General features: G+C 42.3%; 1 long non-coding RNA gene across 1 annotated transcript in view; it reads right to left on the bottom strand.

The window, feature by feature from the left end:
* The window catches only part of LOC123647772, a 93100-nt gene that overhangs the window by 47240 nt on the left and 25786 nt on the right, over window positions 1-20074 (bottom strand). The window contains exon 3 of the long non-coding RNA XR_006738331.1: window positions 7547-7600. This is a non-coding gene — a long non-coding RNA (uncharacterized LOC123647772). The remainder of the gene's footprint in view (window positions 1-7546; window positions 7601-20074) is intronic.

The raw sequence follows: 20074 nt of genomic DNA, 5'->3' as shown, positions 1-20074 counted from the left end.
CCATGACAAAGTTCCCATGAAAGGAGGCCCAATCCTGGAACACTCTACATGTTAACCAAAGCAGGGAAAAGCTTTGTGGCTGTAGAACAATGGGAGTTTCTTGGGGGCCCAAGTGGCCTTGTTAAGGATGGGGCCTTGGGATCCCAGGGGCCCGTTCATCTGTTGAGCTGACTCAGAACTGTGAGCCGGCACTCTGCAACGTTGCCAGCAGTGGGAGGACATGAGCTCCAGGACCATCCATACTGGTCTTTCACACCAGAGAAAAAACAAGACTGCAAGGATGTGCCGCTACTGGGACTGGACACAGGGGTTCAGGCAACACCAGGCTCCACACAAAGGGTTACTCAGAAAATAAAAATGTTCTTCTCTTTCAAAATCAAGAGGTGGCAGAGTCCCTCTCAGCTATAATAAGGAGAGAAGACTGCAGCTTCCCTCACTCCCCATCCGTGTGCTCTTTCCCTGTTTTCAGCAGCATCTCCCTTTCCCCATCCATCCACCTCCTCCCTGGAAATGAACCTCATAAGTCATTAACATCCTATAATTAGCTATGGTATCTTTGTGTCCATTCTCATTTTATATGCACAATAGTTATGTAATGCACACCTAGCAGGTACCAAGCACTGTGCTAAGTGGAAGGGAGCCCCTAGCATAATAGAATTTACATGTCACCCAGATGCCTGCTACCCATGTGTCCTATATTCTCCAGCTTTCCCAGGTCACCCTTCCGTTCAATGAGAAAAATAAAATGAAGTGACCTTTTCTCCCTCATTCCATTAAATGCTAAGATTTCTATGTGTTTCTGAAAGGGCTCATGTCTTCATGGGCACCTTTCTGGCTGGTTTTACCTCCCCACTAAACTTCAAATAATCTCCTTTGAAAATTTTCTGCAGAATCTACTCTCCAAGTCAGTGTTCCTTCTTTGCTCTGAGCTCTACTCCCTCAAGATTTTGGGCAACAGTTTCCCATTAGAACAAACTCCAAGGAATTGTCCACATTTTTATTTAGGACAAAGTTTCACCTCATTGAATACCGCCTGATACAAATAGACCATTGAGAATCACTGGGATGTGGAGATTTTCATGGCATTTGCTATATGGGATTGTACACATGTTTGAAATTTTCCACTGGCTTCAAATTAAATTTCTTTCTCTGACCTTCCAGGAAGTGAGATGCAATTGCCCCACAACATCACCACAACTTTTAATAATATAGAGCAATTCACCTCCTCCCCCCAAAGAAATTACCTCCCTTAGGCTTCCAGGAAAATCTAGCACAGACATAAATGTACCTGGCATGCACAATATTAGGAAAATTTACCGACCTCATGATGCACATTAGCATCTCAGAAGTAGCCAATACAATGTCTGAAGCTTATTTCAAAGTAGTAAATTTTGGCCCAAATATATCAATATACAGGCCAGGTTCTTCTCCACATTGTATTTTTCACAATACCCACCCAACTCCACATTTCTCTAACTACCAACACAATATTTTATAAAACCAGTAGCCATGTTATAAAATTTTAGAAGAATAAGTTTTCAGACGCAGTTTGTGCCTTGATTCAAAAGGACTTGTCTTCAGGTGTAGCATAGTAGCCTCCCTTATCTGTGGGGGATCCATTCCAAGACCCTCAGTGGATGCCTGAAACCTCAGATAGTACCAAACCCTGTATATACTATGTTTTTTCATATACATACACACCTTTAATAAAGGTAATTTATAAATTAGGCACAGTAAAAGATTAACAATAATAATAATAAAATGGAACAATTCTAATGATATACTGTAATATATCATTATGTGTGGTCTCTTTCTCTCTCTCTCAAAATATCTTATTGTGCTATACCATGGGTAACTGAATCTCAGAAAGTGAAAGTTCAAATAAGGGGGACTATTATATCTGATGTTATTTGAAGAGTTCTTGGTCTCCTATGAGACCCTGTTGCCCACAGAAGAAGTCCTCAGATGCTCACAAGCATTTCCAATGCCTTGGATATCAAGACTACTGCTATATATCCCACCACGACAACACAACACACCCACACCCCCAAAATTGTTTAGCAAATGCCAAGTTTACATAGATCCTAGGAATCAAAGTTCAGAGAGTTGAGTCTACTACGCCCTAGTCACAAAATCAGTCTCTAAAATGCTCTAAGCATCCTAAAGTACAGTTGTAGGAAGTCAGTGGGCAGGGAGCTGCCTACCCCAAAAGCATTTATGCAAAAGAAATAAAACGAAGAAAATTAAGGCCAGAGCATGTGTGAAATATCTACTTACTGTAGGACAACGCCCCTGAAACTTGGTACTTAGAATCATTTACCTCAATTAAGTTTGTGCATCTCGCCTTGTAAAATTCCCCAACCCATGTCATCTACCTTTGATACTGTCAACTATACCTGAGTTCGGTCCCATCCAGAACCTGTTCATAGGAATCCAGGTTGTGCTGGCTGAGGATACAAGAGCAACTGCTGTTGCATGAGCCTGTGTGCGTGGGGTGCCTTCAAATCCATTTCAATCGGGCAGCTGCTTATCAAGACTTTTCCCCAGAAACCGATTTAGCCTAATGATTGTGAGTAGCAATGACTTCTGCTTAATTAGTACAGTAATCAGTGCAAATTCCCCCTAAATGATAGAGACCCATTTGGCAGGTGCCAGTGATGCTTAACCAGGTGCTAAATAGGTGTGAAAGCCTTGGTTCTGGTCTTTCTCAGCTAGTTGCCAAATACATACAGATGAAATGGGGTCCTAAGTATGCCTGGATGGATGAGCTGTTTAAAACTTCCCTCTAAATGCTAATAAGAGCCGCCCCCCTCCAACCCTGCCCCAGTGAGTCCTGTGAAGCCAGAGACAGCACCAGGAGCAGAGATGGGAGGAACAGAGCAAAAGCAAAAATCAGTAAGATTTTGGTGTCCCCTCTCCTGATTCCCAGTTCCTCCTTTTTCCTGGCCCCCACACAGCATTCCTTTCTGTCCATATGTCCTATCTGCCTCTGGATTCAAAACTGGTGCTGATTTTCGCGTACTGAACAAGCCCAAGGTTACCATCCCAGCTTGTTCACTGCTCTGTAATCCATTCTGATGGGAGGTGAGATTGTGGCCCTGGGCCAAAGGAGAGGGAGGGTAAAGGTAAACATTAAAGAGAGAAGGCAGGCCGGGCTTGGTGGCTCACGCCTGTAATCCTAGCACTCTGGGAGGCTGAGGCTGGTGGATTGCTCGAGGTCAGGAGTTCAAGACCAGCCTGAGCAAAATCGAGACCCTGTCTCTACTAAAAATAGAAAGAAATTATCTGGCCAACTAAAAATATATATAGAACAAATTAGCCGGGCATGGTGGCGCACATCTGTAGTCCCAACTACTCGGGAGGCTGAGGCAGTAGGATCACTTAAGCCGAGGAGTTTGAGGTTGCAGTGAGCTAGGCTGATGCCACGGCACTCACTCTAGCCCGGGCAACAAAGCAATACTTTGTCTCCAAAAAGAAAAAAAAAAGAGAGAAAGCATTCCTCATATAGTCAGAAGTGTGTGTGTAATTGGCCCAAATAATACTCCAATCATTGTTAGGAAAATAACTTACTGAGTGCTAGCTATGGGCCAGATAATGCCCATGAGTTATACTATTATATTTAATCCTTCCCGACACTCAGCTCACCCCATGCCAAGCCAGTCTATGCATGGCATTGCACTGCTGGCTATTGGTCCATGGGATCCATGAAGTGGGTATCTGTCCTAAGACGGTCCAAACAGATGGAAGGGAAGTGCATATGCTCAACTGTTGGGAAGAGGTTTTTCTCTCTCCTGTACTAGACAAGAGGAAGAAAGCATGTTGCCCAAGTTGCTGTTGATGATCCTCTTGCCAATGCAAAGGAAACCAGCCTGACAACAAAGCTAAAAATCAGAACAAAACAGAGCCAAGAGAACTGCAGAGAAAGAAAACTTGAGTCCCGCTAATATTCTGCTTGGAGCTCACTTTACCTCTGGACTTCTCCCTATGTGAGCAAATAAAGTTCCACATTGTTTAAGTCAATTGGAGTTGACTATTCTGTTACTTCCTACTGAAAACATCCTAATTAACACTATAATACTCTGGGGGAGGAACTGTGATATCCATTTTCTAGCTGAAGGACCTGAGTAGGGTTAAATAACTTGGCTGAGTCAGAGTTCAAACCCAGGACTGCCTGGGGTCGATGTCCAAACTATCCCCCTGGGAGTGAGAAAAACCTGAGCATACCCTCAAAAGTGGTAAAGCTTCATCCTTTAACAGGTATTATTTTTTTAAAAAAGTAAGTGATTTGGAGACAAGTTTGGCAAATCAGGTGGGTGGTTAGGCTGAGTAGGACATCCTTGGCTAGAGTTAGGAGACCTTTGCCATATGGTGGAAGGTAGCCCTGAGGGAAGAGTTCCCAATACTTTACAGTAATAGCAGCATTGTCAGAACAAGGCCAAAGTCTCCCAAGTAGCTACCTTGAAGGAGCCTGTTCTTTAGATTCACATATTCCAGTACATTTAAGAAAACATAGGGCGTTGATTAGTATAGTTAACATCTTACAGGCAATCAAGTCCCAGGCTTGAATCTTTGAAAACATCTCTGACTCCTCCCTTTCTTTCCACCTCTCCTCTAATACAAACTACTGAATATTCTTATTTTTTCATTATGTCTTTAGAATTCATCCTTTCCTTTCCATTCACCTTGACCTTCATCACAAACTCCTTTCTCATTTTTCTCCTCACACCACAGTTCCACTTCATGGTTGGCCTGTTGTAATTGTTGCCCAACCTCCAGACTCTGTCCTCACTGCCTGCCCCTCAAACAACGTCCATTATTTCCACCTCTGTAGGGACTCAGAAGCCTGCAGTGTAACATAGTGGGAAAATGCAGGCTTTGTCAGACAGACATGGGGCCAAATCATGACTCTGCCATGAATTAGCTGTGTTACTTTGCATAAGTTACTTAGTCCTGTTGAGCCTCAGTTTTCTTATCTTTAAAATGGAAGCAATAACAAGTACCTTCTTGGATTATTGTGAGGATTATAGTGGGCAATGAATATGTACTGACTTAACGAGTGATTCAATGAGAAAGCACTCTATTTACCTGCAGGACCAGGTAAATAATAAACATTTAATACTGGCAACAACCATTAGTACTGTTGTATTTGCCATATTTAATTACCATACAATGTATGGTAACTATCACCAGTGATCTAACCTCCTGGTTTGGCATGCGAGCTTTTCCTGGGTTTCTGTGATTATATTTCCATCCTCTCTTACATCAACACTTCACTCCAGTCATACTCGTCTCTTCTTTGTCTTCTAAATATAACTCATACATTCCCAGCTCTAAATACTGTTAATAGTTCTTTCTGCTATCCCTGCCTGGGGCATTCTTCCCATGCCCCTCTACTTGTCTAAATATGACCCCTTATTTATGGCCTTTAAGTTACACTGTCTCCTCTTTAAGTCATCTCTGACTGTACCAGACCACATCACTATTTCTGTCCACTAAACTTTTTCTCCATACCAATCATCTACCAGTTATCCTAGCTGGGTCTTCCCAACATGAGTATAAATTTTTTTAGGGCATGGACCTTATCCTATACCTCTTTGATTCTCCAGTGCTTGTCAAAGTTTCCAGCACATAGTAGGAACTCAGTAAAGCTAAACCATTCTCATTAGTATCATTATAATTTAGTAAAGCCTCAACAATGTTTTTTAAATCATCTTACAATATCAAGTGTCTATCAAGCAGAAACCTTCTAACCCTGACTTCTGAGGTTCTGAATATGGGTAGACATTTCTGTAGCTAGAAATATTCCACTAGAAGTTCATTAAAGCAGACCTTGAAAGAATTTGTACCCACAGAAACGCATTTGGCCTTTACTGATTCCAACTTCATGTTCCTAAAGATAGATAGATGGATTTTTTAAAAGGAATTTTGGGTTTGGGTATTTGCAGGTGATAGTTATGGAACCTTTGATTGGATCATTAGTGGAAAAGCCAGCTTCTCTGTTCATTGATAAGGAATCAATATGGAAAAAAACAGCTGAGTTTCCAACCCAGGGAAAGGACTAGAGGAAAAATGAATTAACAAAGCTGAAAATACTTGTCAACTGTAAAATAGTAGCTCATGCATGAGTATTACAATTATCATCATCACCATTGTTATTACCCCTGATAATAATTAAATCACAGAGATTCTCTTAAGGGCAGGGGATAGTCTTATGCTTCTTGGTATCCCTCCACCACCTTCTATGGTTTAAATGTCCCCTCCAAAACTCATGTTGAAATTTGATTGCCATTGTGATGGTATTAAGAGGTGAGACCATTAAAAGCACATTAGGCCGTGAGGGATCCACCCTCATGAATGGATTAATGTCGTATGGTGAGAGTGGTTGTTATAAAAGCCAGTTTGGCTCTCTCTCACTCTCTCATGGTTTCTTGCCCTTCACCTTCCGCCATGGGATGATGCAGCAAGAAGGCCCTGGCCAGAGGGGAGTCCCTCAACCTTGTACTTCTCAGCCTCCAGAACTGTAAGAAATAAATTTCTTTTCTTAATAAATTCTTCAGTCTGTGGTATTCTGTTATAGCAACACAAAATGGATGAAGAAACTGCCTAAAGTGGGTTTACTCAAAGACAGCTCACATTCTAGCACCTCTTTCTTTTATGGTGACCAACTAGAAAAACTTTGAAAAGTTTTGCTTATTAATAACATTCCTATAGAGAAAGAATATGAGAACTTAGGTATGAGTGAATAAATGTCTGTGTGTGTGATAAATGGCCCAGATTTCTCTAGAAATAGCTGAAAGGGAACCCCACCTTCTGACAGTGTCATTAACAAGCTGTGTGCATTCATCGTCTCCATATCCAGAGCTACCCACTGTGAGCCGGAATCTGTGATCTGGGACCAGCTGCTCAGCCAAGCACAAATTTTAATGAGGGACTCTGTGATAGGAAAGCATAGCTGCCGCTGCTTTTTACATTACCAGGGGCTGCTGATTGGCACCAGGGAGGCTTGCCAAGGTCTTGGGGTGTGTGGAAGGAGCAGTGAGCTGCGTATAGATAGAATTGTTGACAGCCAGTGAGAGCAAGCTACACATACACAGCTCTAGGCCATGTGAAGCTTGCAAAATTAAACTTATCTGGATAGAAAATACAAAATTAAATTTAATTTCATTTAGCTGCATGCTGTTGCATTTCAGGCAGACAAGAGTTTGTTTGTTTTGTCATGCAAACCCGTCTTCCCCCAAACCAAAATTTCTTCTTGACATACACACACACACTATCCAATATAAACTTGGCATAGCAGTACTTTATAGCTTTTATCACAGTTTATAGTTATGTATTCATAAAATTATTTCATTAATGAATATTTTGCTTACTATTTTGCTCACAATATGTGACACAAAGTAAGTATTTTCTAAATATTCATTGACTAAACAATCATCCTCCATGTGGGATGGAAGGTGATTCTGTAGTAGAAAATGATAAATTAACCAGGTCTAGGATTTGGAGTCAGAAGTTCTAGATTTAAATCCCAATTCTGCACCTTACTTACTCGCTGTGTGGTCTGAAGAAATCACTTAAATGCTAGACATCTCCGTCTCTTCATCTGTAAATGAGAATAATGAAAATAATTATTAAAATTCATTCTCACAGGGTAGCTTTGAGAATTCAATGAGATAATATTGTCTTGCATCAGTTTCCCTGGAAGTAGGGTTCAAGGTGAGGATTCATGGACAAGTGGTTTATTAAGAAGTACTCCTGGGAGAAACAGGCAAAAAAGTAGAGAAGGGAGAACAGGGAAGAAAAAGAAGCCAAACAAATGTTCAATTTTAGGCAAAGCGCCGTGGAGAGCTACTTCTGCCTGATCCCACAGGGAAATTCTGGAGTATAATTATGCCTGAGTTTGTCCCAAGCCTTTCACACTCCACACCTGTCAGTCACTGGCTAAGGGATGTCCCAAGGACCATAAGCTCTCAGGCACTGACGACTTTGTCTGTTTGGGCAGAGGGGCTCTAGTGGCTGGGGCAGTCTTCCAGAGAAGAAAGGGAGGGGAAGAGTGATGGAAGCAAACGAGCACCAAAGCTGGGAGAGAAGTCCACAGTGTTAGTAAAAAGGAGTCAAGAGTAGATCTGTGCCTGGCATGTAGCAGGTGCTAGAACTGAATCCAAAGGTGTGTCATTTATTTTGGGCCACAAGATGTAAGATTCTGTGGACCTAAATATCTAGAAGGCTGAAGAGTTTTCTGAACTATTGGCCTTGCACTAAAGCTGAGTGTTCAATGCCCTGGAGAGAGTCTTGCAGCAGCTTCTTGAGAAATGATCAATATTTTCTTCTTCATTGCTAGTCAGGCCATGGGTAGGAAACCAAGATGAAGCTGACATTAAAATAATAAACAGGATGTGATTCAGGAAAAATAAACTCAATTCTTCTTGAGCCTTTGGAGATTTTTGGCAGAAGATGAAAAGGAGTCAGGAACTGGTTGTAGTTGTGTTAATAGAGTTATTCCTGGGAGTTGACTCCTGAAACAAGTTTCATAAATCCCTAGTAAAAGTATCTGTCACCACACCCCTGAGGCCAAACCAGCTTCCACCAACACCTACAAAGGGACCATCAGACAGCCCCAGTGGACATCCCATTGGATTGTCTGGGGTTTGTATAGGGAATTTAACCTTTAAGGGACAAGAGGTGCTAAAACTCCACAACTGAGAGAGGCTTTGATGTAACTTATTTCGTCAAATCTCTAAAATCAGGATGTCCCAAAATACCCCTGGACTTGTAACTCTCTCATGGGGCACTAAATTTGGGGATTTCATGGGCTGATGAAAATTGGGCTCCTCCCCTGTGAATGGTGACTCTGAAAGCTCTTTTGTTCTTTCTTCCTCTAGGTGGACAAACAACAATGCCAAAAACACTTAGTCTTCCCAAGGAAGAATAAAGAAGAGAGAGCTGCAAACAGAACCCTGAAGCTCCACTGACAGCCCCTCATTTCAATTCCAATTAACTAACAAGGGTTGATTGAGTTGTCACCCAGGCTGGGCCTCTGCTCCCTGCAGGAGGCAAATTAATCCCAGTGAGGTGGTCCTGAAAAGTCCCTCCCAGGAGAGTGAGTGCCCTGACACTGGGGGCAAAGACAGGAGCATTTCAAGAATCAAAGGCAGCTGTGAGGACAAGGCCCAGGACTGGGGAGGTGAGGGTGAAGGGTGTCAGATGAGTTTTGGGTAGAGGCAGAAGTGGGTGGCTGTGAGGAAGCTGCAGCAGACACAGGAAGCTATTTCTCTCAGTATTCTTACCTTCAACCCCCCAAAGAAATGTCTGCCCTTGGGAGAATATGGGGGAAAGACCCCTGTCCTCCCTTCCATGCCCTCACTCACTCCTTCCCAAAACAGGAGACAAGAGAAGTCTCACCCGAGGGGCAAAACCGCACACACCAAACCCTTAAAGACTAGCACAAAGAGGGCTCGCAGTAAATGTGGGTGAGGGATTTGGTTTCTAAGCAGATGAAAAGGAAAGACTGAAAAAGCAACTGAAACAAAAGCTACTTGACAAATCAAGGTTTAAAAGGGAGGTGGGCAGAAATGATGACAACCATACATCCAAGTTTTTGTAGAACTGGCTTGATTTTGTCTGTTGTCTTGGCTTCATTATTAAAAATAACTCCTTTCCTCTCAATTGTGTCCCAGTTTGGACAATAAATTAGATGTCACAATAAAGGAAATGGGACCAAGCACATAGGTGGGAGAGTAGGTTATTCTTGATAGGATTTATTATTCTCTTCTCAGATGAAAGAATAAGAAAAGATAGAGATTTGTAAGGGAGAAGTTAAATAACCAAAAAAGCAAATTATTATACCAACCCAAGGAGCTTGGTAGACTATTTCTAAGGCCTCTTCCAGTTCCTAAAATTCTATGATTCTTTGATTTTTTCCAATAATCAGAGAAGAGGGGAATGTTGGGAGCTTAAATGGGTTGGTTGCTTGGCAGAGAATTACCAAGAGATTATTATTTTCTGATTTTTCTCTACCTAGTATCTCTCCTGCGGGTCTCTAACTCTTTCCCTGCTCCCTAATAAAACCCTAACTGGAGAAGATTTAATCTCCAAGAAACGACTTCGAACCTAATTAAATATACAGAAAGTTGTGTGAAAATAGAATGAGAAGAAGTGGTTTTTAAGAAGTCTAGAAAAATAGGCCGGACGCGGTGGCTCACGCCTGTAATCCTAGCACTCTGGGAGGCCAAGGCGGGAGGATCGCTCGAGGTCAGGAGTTCGAGACCAGCCTGAGCAAGAGTGAGACCCCGTCTCTACTAAAAAATAGAAAGAAATGATTTGGACAGCTAAAAATATATATAGAAAAAATTAGCCGGGCATGGTGGCACATGCCTATAGTCCCAGCTACTCAGGAGGCTAAGGCAGAAGGATTGCTTTGAGCCCAGTAGTTTGAGGTTGCTGTGAGCTGGGCTTACGCCACGGCACTCTAGCCTGGGCAACAGAGCGAGACTCTGTCTCAAAAAAAAAAAAAAAGAAGTCTAGAAAAACAGAGGCCAAACAACAAGAATTGACTGGTATATTTGCAGCACTGTGCAAAAGACTGTGTGTCCTTTTTATAAGCTTGCACTTAACAAACAACTTTTCAAATTATAACTTGTGGGTTTGTTTATGAAGAGAGAATCAACCAGCCAATTCAACATTTACATATATTTGAACACACACTCAACTCACCCTTGCCCTACCCCAATATTATATTTTCTCCTTATAAATAAGAAACCGGGATTTTTTTCCACCTATACATCAATCTCACATGAGTTGGTTAGTGTGAGTCTGTTCCCTAAGTCTGAACATCTCAGAACAAATAGACAAAGGCATGTTTCTGAAACTGCAAAGCTTCAAAGCTGACCCCAGCTGGGCAAGGCTCCTGAATGAACTGCTAGCCCATTTCTCCTTTTGGTAAGTGTGCTTTATTCTTTCCTTAACATTAATACCCAAGAACTCTTAACAGCTCTGGAACTTCTGGGATCCCACTGCTGTGGATAAAGACTGAGCAATTCGAGGAGGAGCTGTGAAGGGACTAGAGCTCAGCTCTGATTCTTAACTCTGTATCCTATGAGCACCACTGAGCCCATCCTCCTGAGATTGCCCGTGTGAGTGGTCTCAGTGCCCACCTAGTCCCCTTCTCTCTGGAACTGACTTCCTAGAGTGTATAGGCTGGCAGCTTTGCCCTCCAAGATGCTTTTTGTCTTTGAGGAGCCTCCTAAGGCAAATAGAAGTTTTCATTAAAACAGCATGAATTTCTCTCTTAATTTCTTGTCTTTCCCAACCCCTCTTGACTTGATGAATGTTACATCCTGCTAATCTCCACCCCAAGCCAGGCAGACATGGCCAACCCCATGTTCCCACCATTACTTGGGATCCTCTCCAGCAGTATTCTGCCTCTTCCTTCCAGGCCCAGCCTGAGCACCCCTGACTCCATGCTGCCTTCACCACTGACAGCTTCCATTCCTAACCCCAGGAGTTCTCACCAATTTGCATACTGAACACCTAGCACTTGCTCACATCCTAGCAGTGAGAGAGAAGCTGGAATAAGGAATGTGAGTGTGATCAGGAGAGCCTGGAGCCCAGGGCATTATCTAGTAGGAGCTCTGACACCGACTCAAGGTCATCCAGCCAACCAATGGCCATTTTAGATTTTGGGGCATGCTGAAAATGATGTTTTATGAAGAAAAAGAACAATTTCAATAATACACTGGCATAGGATGTGGTTAGTGCAGAGAGCAGGCAGGAAATGCCTACTCCTTAGTATGCCTCTGCGTGGCTGCATTTTTCAAGCCTGATTAATACTTAATGTGATTGTCTTTAAAATCTGTCACTATTTGGCAGTGATCAGACGAGTGCCAGTGACAGAAGCACAAATATTTGTATTAGGGCTATGTCATCGGCTAGGGTTATATGATTAATAAGTTTTGCCTGGTCACCCACAGAGATTTTATTTTCTAATTTATCCAGCAGTAGTGTTAACCAAAAATGCTGGAACCAGTGTTTAAAAAAGGCGGGGAAGAAGGGCAGGTTGTTAGTAGCTTTGAGGTTTTTCCTTTAATTATTGAAAGGGTAGCCCACTGCCTAAAGGAACTGGCTGACAAATTTAAAAGTCCTCAAAATCCTCCAGGAACTAGAGCAGATGCTCTTGAAACCTGAATTCCATCAAGGCATACACAATCTGAAGAGACGAGAATGTGCCACAGAAATGCTTTAAAATTAAAAAGGGGTGGGTGCAGAGAGAGACAGAGATTTTGCTGCAGGGAGAACAATAATAGACTTTTTTTCTTTTAAATTTCAGAGAAAATGCACACAAAATACCAGATGCTGTAACTTTAACAATTCAAATGGAGCCACACTAAATATTTCCAAGCATGAAAGAACATTCTGAAAGGAGACAGAAGAAAGGAGTGGCCAAGCTAGGTTACACCAGGAACAGCTGTGTAGCAATTATCAAAGGCTCTGCCTACTTCGGGCAAACCCTAAGGGGTCAGACTCTGCCTTTAACTCCTCAGTGGTCTCAAGGTGGCTACAATGGGGCACCATGTTCTAGTATTTCTGATTTCACGTGGGAAGAAAGGCCTAAAAGGATGTCTCCAGGGCTTCTATGTGACCAAGCTACTGTTCAGAATCAGTGTGTCCTGGGGGCTGAGGGTGGGGATGGGGGTGGGGACATGGGTTTTAGTCACTCAGACCTGGCTTTGAACCCTGGCTCTGTCACTAAGTATGTGATCTTGGGCAAGTTACTTAACTTCTCTGCACTTCAGTTCTCGGGGTTGTGTTGAGGATTAAATTACCTATAAACTAAAAAAAAAGTAGCCATTATTCCTGGAGACCCATATCTTCCAAATCTCTCATTTTTTACCCTCTCTCTTTCCTCTCTTTTCTTCTCCCTCCCTCTCCTTCCCTCCTACCTCCTTCCAAAGCATGAATTTCCAGCCACCCTACCAATACCAACTCCTGCAGCACCTCCAGATCTGCTGGCTCACCTGGATGTTCATCTCCACAGCGCACACACCATCTCTCAAGTAGTCCTAGTACAAAGACATTGATACAAACAAAGGAAGACAGAGTCCCTATAGGATATAATACTAACAGGAGGTATCTAGTTCAGTTGTCACTATGTTATCACCATCATCATCATTAATTAGGTGCCTGCTGTGTGCTAGTTTTATGAAAGATGACTAGCCACCTGTGTCCTAAAAGATAAGACCCGATAAATTGCTGGCAAGACCAAACCACTCTGTGCCAAAAGCCAAATACCGTACAGGGTATTGAGGGTGTAGAAAGGAAAAACTGACAGAAAAGAGAGGTTTTTGATCCATGAACAACTCTGAAAGCAGACAGTTGTGTGAACAAAAGCCAATCAGGAATAAGGCAATGAGTCTGCAGCCTTGAGATAGCCAATGACAGACCCACAAAGGAATCACACCCACAATCATCAATCCCATCCCTCTAACAAACCCTGGGCTTGAGCAGATTCTGTGAGCCCTGCTCATGGTGCGGGAGGTTTGAGGATGAACAAGTCAGACCCAGTCCTGGCCCTAAAGGTGTTCACAGATCCGAGGGAGAGAACCATGGGAAACAGACCCTGTCAGCAGAATGCTGAAAGTTTGCCCACAGATGCTTACCCAGCCTGGAGAGGAAGAGTGAGCAATGTGAACTGGGCTGTGAAGCATGAGTAGGAGTGGAAGGACGATGATCAGTTAATTGGCTAAAAATTTGTGTTTCCATGTAGCCTTCCAAAAAAACTCATCAGTGAAAAGAAGAGCACTGGATGATTGAACGAGGAAATAGACTGAGGATTCAAACGCAGAAAAGAATATTAAAAGGCATACGTAACATACCTTGACCTCTGAATAATTAATTTGGAATAATATTAAGTCTAAAAGCCAAAATTTTGACATCCCATCTCTAGCTTGTCAGCCAAAACCCTGAGAAACAGGAAGTAAAACATTTAAAACTTCTTGAACCCTATGGCCCCTTTCTGTAAAATGGGATGTTAATAGATCACCCACTAATGACAGAAAATATTTTAATCACTAACCAATGCAGAAATCCCTTCTAAACGTGAACATATGCTATTTTGAAACCTCTGAACCTAATCTAACCTAACCTAATCTAAGCGCTTGTCTAAGAATAAATTAACAGAGCTTTACTATCCCAATGAGAGAGAAGCAGTAACAGGAGTCACAATAGCCTAGCCACACTGGGACTGCTGAAGCTCACGTTTGTCAAATCCTCTACCCAGCCATCCACCACACAGCTAGTGAACCTGCAGGTTCTGCCGTGGGCCCTTTTCACCACTCTATGCACTTTCTGGTGACTTCACCCCTTTCATAAAGGTGCCAACAGCTCCCACATCTCTACCTGTAGCCTTGATCTCTTTTATGAGTTCCCTGCCCATTCATCCAGTTGCCTCCTGAACACTTCCCCATTGGATGTCCCAACTGAAATGTCCAAACTGAAATCATGATTTTCTCTTGGCAAACCCGACCCTCTTCCTGGGTGTCTTAGTTTTGGGAATGGTAGCACCATCTACCTGATTCCTCCAGCCAGAAACAGGCAGTTACCATTCACTCAACCCATTTCTCACCCATCAATCACCCAGGCCAACAGACTTCATCTCCTGCCTAGCGCTTAAATCTCTCACCCCTCTATATCTTTATGGCCACCACCCCATTGACTTTTTCCTAAAATAGTCTTCTTCCCTTCCAATCCATTCTGTAGCCAGAATAATCTTCTAAAAATGTGAATCTTATTATGTCACTCTCTTGCTTAAAAACCTCAAGGTTTTCCATTGTCTTTAGTTTAAAGTCCAAATGCCTTAATGTGGTTTACGTGGCCCATCAGGACCTGGCCCAGATTTATTTCTCACCTCTTCCCTCCCCCCACTCTATGTCCCAGCCATGTTGAATTCTTCCTGTTTTGTTAATACACTACACTCTCCCTCACTCTTGGCCTTCATATTAATATATGTGGTTCTTTTGCTTGCTTGGAGTACTCCTCCCTCTTTACTTGACTAGCTTCTATTTATTTTTCAAATCTTCTGGAAACTCCTCTCTGATCCACTAAATGAAGCTTGTTTGCCCTGCAAGGTGTTCCCACCTCCCCCTGTGCAAGTCAAGATGGTATGGGCTATCCTGCGGCAATAACAAATACCCAAATCTTTGTGACTTAACACCATAACATTTTAATTTTTAACATTTGATTTGGAAATAATTTCAAACATACAAAAAATTGTAAAACTAAAAATTGTACAAGGGACACCCATATACCCTTTACCCAGATTTGCCTATTGTTAACATTTTACCCCATTTTCTTCAGTATTTGAGAGTAAATTATATAAATAATGGCCCTTTGCCCCTAAATATGTCAGTGTGTATTTCCTAAGACCATAGATGTCTCTCCATACAGTCATAGTACAATTGTCATCTTCACAGGTTAACAGTGATGCAATCCTTTTATATCTAATTTGACATCCATCTTCTACTTTTGTTAGCTGATCTAATTATGTGCTTCATAACTTTTTCCCTTTCCAGTGCAGGATCAAGTCTAGGGGCAGATATTGCATTTAGTTGTCATGTTTCTTTAGCCCCCTCTAACCTGAAACAATCTTCCTTTGCCTTTTATGACATGACATTTAAAGCTTATTTCTCACATCACAGTCTGAGGCAGAATAGACAGCCCTTCTCCATCTTACGTCTATGCTTTCTGGAATGTGTGGTCTCCAAAGTCATCAAGGTAAGGTAAGAGTGAGTGCAGAGAAGGTATGCCCTGGAGAAAAGTGGTGCATCACCTCTGCTCACATGCCATTGGTGAAAATTAGTCACATGACACTACCTAGATGCAAGGAGGCTGAGATATGTGGAAAAGCAGATGGAAAAGTGAGTCCCAACAGTCTCTACCTCTATTGTGAAATTTATTGTGTCCTATTGTGAATGCATATATAACTAGTTGTCACACAGGTAGATTTTCAACTCTTGTCGCAGGACTGCCTTGGTCACTGCCATCTCCCTAATACCTAGTGTAGTGCCTGAAATGTAGTCAAGACTTATTAAATGTTAGTTGAATGAACTGATAAAGTTTGCTCTATTTACATATCATCTCAAGTATCATACACCCTCAAGAATCCTAACAAGTTTCACTCCTCCTCAAGGATCCTAACAACATTAGTCTAATCCTAGAATGCTCAGAATGGAGTCTACACATTGAGAGTCAAAGAGTTTTCCCTAAACTCCCAAATGGCAATCAATTCTAGAAACAATATGCAAGCCTTAGGTAAAGCCAGAAAGTAGTTCATAACCATCTAGTTGTGGTTTGAAAATTGTTTCATAAGTAGCTAGAAATTCTAAGATGCCCACCCACTTCTGGGTAGGATATGTAAATTAAGGGGAAGCAAAGATTCCATTTAAGTCATGTGAATGTTGTTCCCATCTCCAATCAGTCTCTCGAAGCTTTTAATAATTTGTTAGAGAAGATTTTCTGTCCTTCTGTAAGCCCTTGGATGAGACTTAATGCATATGTGGAGGTTATTAAGACCAATATATAAGACCTTAAAAAACTACAGCCTATGGCTATAGAGACTCACCCAACATCACAAAACTGGTAAATGACAATGCCAACATTAGAACTGAGAATTTGGGTTTCTTTACTCATGTTCTCCTTCCTTTTTACCCAGTAGCCTGGTCCAGTCCGAGCTCTGCTGAGCTGTCCCTGCCTCTGCTTAGCCAGTCCTGTCTCCCCATCCAAATCCATCTCTTCACACAGTGCTTAGGCTCAGAAATCTCTTGTTGTGTTTGTGATTGGCTATTTCCATGTCCATTTCTCACATATAGCTCTGGAAGATGGGTCCCTGTTTTCTTCAGCTTCATCTTCCCCGAGTTGGCATGTTAGTTGGCCAGAGTGATTACAGGTCTGCTGGCATAAGCTCCACAGCTCCTGCATTGTTCTGTGGTTTCCTAGTCAGAAACCTCAGCTTTGAACTACCCCTGAAATTGGAGCTGGGACATCTAAGCAGATGTGATACGGCAGGCAAAGGCTAAGGAAATATATGCATCATCCTGGTTCCAGTAATAGTGGCTTTCATCATATTTCTTCCCTTTAACACAGCACAGTTAGCTCTTTTGTAAAGGCTTTACCTTGAACATCTCTTACTAATTAAGCCCATTTTTCCCTGGCAGTCTCTTTGTACTGCAAATGGGATTCAGCACTGGCTACTGTGTGATTTGCAGCCACATGAGTTACAGAGGTGCAGGGTGCCCAGAGAGCACTCTGAAAGGAGTGGCAGAAGGGGAAAGAAGAGTGATAAATGATTTATTTGTTCTAAGTAAAAGTTACATATCCCCTCCTGGACTTCCTTACTAAGTACTGAATTATTTTATTCTCTGAAAAGAGACAGAAAATGAGTGTCAGACCTGTAGGAAATCTACTCTAAATGATTAGTTTATTTGGCAAATAATGTGAAACAGTGCCGTTTTTCAGCCTTGCATTTTTTTAATAGCCAAATGCACATGGATTATTTTATGCCACGTACTGTTCTAAGTAGTTAATGTATACTAATTCTTTAAATCTTTACATCAACCTAATAAAGTAGATGCCATTATTATGCCTACTTTACAGAAAGGGAAACTGAGGCACAGGCAGATTGAGTATAGCTATGGCTTATAACACTATATGTGGTGCTAGGATTTGAGCTCAGAAGCTTGACTTCAGAGTTTATGTCCTTAACTACTATTTCAAATCCTCACAAGAAAAGAAGACTGTCACTAAGTTTTCTCAGTAAGTGTTTTACTTTGCGCAAATTGCTTAACATCAGTCCCTGTCTCCCCACCTGGACAATGAGGCTAATAGTATCCACCTTGCAGGTTGGATAGAAGGATTAGTGGCAATGTCTACAATGTACCTACTAAAGAACCCATAGCATGTACTCCATAACAGTAATTATTATTATTATTGTAATCTTTGTCATTCTTATATATCAAGAGGGACTCCATAACAACTTCAAATGTAAACAGAATCATCATGTAAAGATGTTCTCATTTAAACCCAAGCCCAGAAACACCTAATAAATATTAATATTTACAGTTTTCAGTATTATGTAACCTCGATTAGACAAATGCCATAGATCAAAGTATTTAGGAGAAATTTTCTGAAATCTTCACCTCTCTCTTGCTGCAGCTATTTGGGTTTTGGTCAATTCCCAGGGCCAGCCTCACCCTGAGGGGCCCTTGTGTGACCAGGTCAACTCCAGGCCTGCTGGGCCCATTCAGGGTGGGTCTGTGTGTTGGTTCAGGGCCTCCTAGAGTATACCTATTTCTAGAGTTGAGCCCCAAAACCTCCAGCCTCCCAAAAGCACTTCAGATTGGGTGTGGCCCTGGTCAAACCTCCTGGAGAAGATCCAGATTGAAAGAGTCCCCAGGAAGAAGAGGAGAAGGAGAGGGTAAGGAAAGAAAACATCAGTTCCCTAGGCCCTTGGAGTTTTGGAGTCCAGGGTACAACAAGCAAAGGGCTAGTCAAGCTGAATAGTGCCTTTCAGCCCCCATTCAAACTTCTTTCATGGGAGAAAGAAGCCATAAATCACACAGCTTCCTGATAGGGCCTTATGACCACAACAAGCTTCTAGCCCGAGAATGGGAAGCCCAAAGGAAACAAAGGTGGAGAGAAGGGAGATTAAAAGAAGGTGGACACCCCTAGGAAGCTCAGGCACATGGAGTCAATAATCTCTGAAGAACAGTGAAGAGGGTCAGATGGGGCTGTCTGTCTTGCCTGGGGTCTGCTGAAGCAAAGGAAGAGCCTCAGAACAAGCGGCACCAAAGCTGATGCTCTGGGAATGAAGTTGAAAGGGGTTATCCTTATGCACAGTTTTGTCAGAATAGGATGAAAACTGCCACTAGAAAAAAGAAAATTGCTTATGAAAGGGCATCAGCCTTCCTCCTCTACCCAGAAGGGTGAAAGCAAATGCATCTGCTCAGCTGCTGAACTTTGCTTGAAAAGCAAAGAAAAATCTATGAACCAGGAAAACTGACGGTACCTCTGCTCAGGGCGAGGATTTGTGGTCAAATTAAAACTTCAATTTGAAGAAATTATTGTTAAAATCTCCAGACATGAAATTAATATAATTAGGTAATAGCTCCTGAACTTAAATCTCTTAGCAAGCTGAGAGAGAGAAAAAGGCAGCTAGACTGGACCTCATTAAAACTAAGTGAATAAATGCCAGTTTCCAAAAGAACACCAACAGAAAAAAGCACAGTAAGTGTGAGCTGAGGCAGGGGCAGAAGTGATAGAGCACAAAAGGCTCTAAATTGGGTATCAGGAAGCCTGAGTTTGTGTCCTGCCAGCAGCTACGTGACCTTGGACAAATGCCTCAACCCCGTGTTTTTCAAACTATAGCATGACCCAGAATCGTCTGGACAGCTTGTTAAAGTACAGATGTGTGGGCCCCAGCTGCAGAGTTTCAGATCCTGTGGGTGTAGGGTGGAAGGGGAAGCTGATGCGGTTGGTCCAAGGACCACCCTTTGGGAACCACTGAGCCTACCTGAGCCTCAGTTTCCAAACCAATAAAATGAAAAAGGAAACTAGGTGGTCTCCAAGCTCTCACTTGTTCCAAAACCCTATGAAATGAACAACCTGGGAAAGCAGGGACTGGATCAAAAAGAATTTTGTATTCCACAACAGCATGGACAGTTTGTGTGCTGCGTGTACTTTTAGGTGATTGTGCAAACACATCGCCACAGAAGAACATACTCCAGTGATTCGCCTGATTTACTGGAGACCAGAAAGCGGGACAGGGTTGTCATCAACGCACCAGGGGAAGCAGCAGCATTACCCACCAGCAACTGGTGCTTCCTCCCCACCTATTAATAAAACGGAAAAAAGGCAAAAGTGCAGGAAATAGCAGAAATATCATCAGTCAGAAATGATGTTAATTTGATAAGAATCCCAGTCAATTTGTGAGGAAGGGGTAGCCAAAAGTGACTAAGGAAAGATCTATTTTTTGATTCCAGGGAGTGAAGAACCACTTGAAAAATACACATTATTCTGTTTGAATTTT

This window comes from Lemur catta, chromosome 1, assembly GCF_020740605.2.
Source record: "Lemur catta isolate mLemCat1 chromosome 1, mLemCat1.pri, whole genome shotgun sequence".
Lineage (NCBI taxonomy): Eukaryota > Metazoa > Chordata > Mammalia > Primates > Lemuridae > Lemur > Lemur catta.
The sequence above is the reverse complement of the archived record's forward strand: the minus strand, read 5'-3'. Positions and strand labels throughout refer to the sequence as shown.